Source organism: Solanum tuberosum, unplaced genomic scaffold (assembly GCF_000226075.1).
Source record: "Solanum tuberosum cultivar DM 1-3 516 R44 unplaced genomic scaffold, SolTub_3.0 scf00117, whole genome shotgun sequence".
Lineage (NCBI taxonomy): Eukaryota > Viridiplantae > Streptophyta > Magnoliopsida > Solanales > Solanaceae > Solanum > Solanum tuberosum.
In genome coordinates this window covers 1106461-1109813 of record NW_006239041.1, presented here as the reverse complement: position 1 = coordinate 1109813, position 3353 = coordinate 1106461, and positions in this window count along the sequence as shown.

Below are 3353 nucleotides of genomic sequence, written 5' to 3'. Positions count from 1 at the left end.
TTGAGACGATGGCAACCTTCTCACTTCACTCCTCTCAACCTCTCTTTTTTCCACTCTAAGGTTGCCACCTTGTTTTCCCTTAATCCTCTCAATCTTTTGTCTCTCACTTTTCACCTTAGGAAGAGGAAATAGAGGTGTTCCCCAATGATCCACAAAACACTTGTACCCATTCTGCTCATTTGGGACCCCATGTTCAGTAAACCAATTGGCCCCCAAGCTTAAGTGACAAGAAGCCATGGACACTATATCACACCAAACCTCCTCATAGTATTTGCCGTGTGTGAAAGAGGCTCTTACCGCTTCGATAACCATCCCTCCATGCTGTATGGATAAGTCCTTTGTAGTCGAGGTAGTCCCAAGTAGCCTACCACCTCTGGAGTGATGTAGTTTAGATTGTACCCATCATCGATGAAAAGGCCAAATTCCAAATATTCCTTTGAAGATGTCTTTTCTCCTCTGGAGAGCATTAAGGAATAAATTGCCAACCAATGAAAAAATAGCAACTTTTGGGGTGGAGCTTGTAAAATGTTCCTGTTGTATTCAGCAAGGTTGGGATAAAGTGGACCACATCTTCATTAAAGGGCATTTTGCAACTCATATCTAGAAATTCTTTACAGGCATTATGGGAGCTAATTTACAGCAGACCTTACTGAGCAACTACTTATTGAGTTAGTGTGGTAGCAAAGCAAAAAATGAAACTCATAAGGCCCTTACTCAAACACTGCCCATAGTGATTTGCTGGAACTTGTGGAAGAATAGATGCTCAGCAAAGTATGGGGCCAGGAAATGAAGTATCACAAGAGTCAAGTATATGATCCTCAAAGACATTCTCCATCTGCTCAACTCTATTTTCCCATACATTGAGTGGCCCCTGAAGTGGACAGAAGTGGTGAACATGATTGAAAGCTGCAAGCATGATGTTAAAGTCACTTCAATACTACGGAAAACACCCCCTCCCAATAGATATAAAGTTAACACAGATAGTAGCGCCTTGCACAATCCTGGGAAGATTGGAGGGGGGGAAGGGTGTATTGTGAGAGATGAACATGGGGATATCATATATTCCTTTGATAGACCTCTTGGAGAAAGGACCAATAATCAAGCAGAGGTACAAGCTGCCAGCTATGGTCAAAATTGGTGCATTCAGCATGGATACAACAACATTATTCTAGAAGTGGACTCAAAGCTTTTAACAAGGTGGTTTCTACAGATTTCTACTCCACCTTGGAGGATTCAAAGGTAAATACATGAGCTCCAAAATCTTGGCAACCAATGTGAATTCTTCCAGTGTGTTCATACATATAGAGAGGCCAACAACACTGCAGATTTCCTGTCCAAACAAATTCACAGACAAGATACCATACAACACTATTCTACCTACAGGTAGTTACCAAATGCAGTAAGAGGAACCTATCTACTAGAGAAAATGGGAGTGCAAAGTTTCAGAAGAAAGAAGCTGAAGAGAATTAAAAAACCACCTTGATTAGTTTCCTTCTCTTGTCATTTTAACTGTCATTTCAACTGGACTGTGTCTTATCTCGGTATAGTTGTTTTGGGTAGGCTCTTTTTGTCTTCCTTTGTAAGGAGAGAGTCTCCCTGGGGGTGTTCCTAAGCCTCTGATCCCCCCAAGGGTCATTAAAAAAAACCATAAATTCTAAATCCTAAACTATAAACCCTAAACCCTGAACATGGAACCCTAACCATAAACCGTAAACCCTCAACCCTAAACTATTGTATCCACATTCTCAATATGTACATTATAAAAACACGGAAAGGAACTACATGACAATTTAATGTAACTCAAGGCATAAGAGTCAACACTAGGTGTACACAAATTAATTATACAAGAAGAATCTACTCGGTCATTAATAGGATAAACTAGTGAATGAACACTCTCACCAAATACATTACCACTATGTGGAAGAGAATCGTTAAGCTCACATGAAACTAAGTTATCACCTATACTCAATTGACTGCTAACCACAAAATTGATATTGAACTAGCTTTGCCAACCAACTCAAGGTCATCTATTCTTTGTGATGGAGTGGATTCTTTTGACTCTTGAAGAATGATGCCTCAAAAAAAATCTAATGGACTTGAATCAAGAAGGTTATCAACAAACTAAGATGAGAGAAGTACAAAAAGATTCAGACTCAAATAAAACTAAGTAACAAAAGTAAAAGAATTACGTGTTGTTACTTAATTTGAAGGATCAACGAACAGATTTGATGATTAGAAACTATTTAAAAATTAATTAAGATGTTAATTAAAATTTAAATAGTTGAGGAATAAATAAAAATAAGAGTGGAAGAAGAAGAAGTGAATTTGGACACTTAAAAAATATTTAAGCCTCAAAGAAGTTCATCTCTTGTAAGACTTTGATTGGATAATTCGATGATTAAAATTAGTTAACAAGTAATTAATGATATTAATTAGTTATAAAATAGTTAAGGAATGAACGAAAAAGGAGTTTAGAAAAAGAAGAAATGAATTCGGACATAGATAAAAAAAATTAACCCAAAACATTCCCATACTTAAGCCAAATTTTGTGGCTGAAATAAAAGAGTTCAGAAAAAGAAATGAATTTGGACACTTAGAAAAAAATTTAATACCTAAACCCTAAACTCTGAACACTCTCAACAAATACATTATCACTATGTGGCAGAAAATCGTTAAGCTCACATGAAGCCAATCTATCACTTATACTTAATTGGCTGCTAGACACAACATTGATATTGAACTAGCTTTGCCAACCAACTCAAGGTCACCTATTCTTTGTGATAGAGTGGATTCTTTTGACTCTTGAAGAAGGATTACCCGAAAAAAGCTAATGGACTTAAATCAAGAAGGTTATCAACAAACTAAGATGATAGAAGTACAAAAAGATTCGGACTCAAATAAAACTAAGTAACAAAAGTAGAAGAAATATGATGTAATTCTCACAAGAGAAGCTACAATAAGTGTGGAAATCGAAAATACAAGAAATAAAGGATATATAGATAGACACAAAAAGAGGAAACAAAGAGCAACCTAAGGGTATATTAAACCCAAAGACCTCAATTCGTTAATCCAACAAGAAGCACCTAACTCTTACAAAGACCTAGAGGGAATCAATATCCCAAGCAACCCCCGTTTCTAAACAATGTTCAACAAACGCTTACCAAGCTTTCAAACACTCACACAAGGAGTTCAATTCATTATTCATCAATATTCAAAATAGTCTAACCCTAAAATGAACCCCTAAAGGCCTATTTTTAGTTTTAGGCATTATTACATAGATGGTACCAAAAGTAACCCGAAATAGGCCAATGGGTGAGCTAAGTCGGGCTCGCCCAATCCTCTTGGCAAGTCGC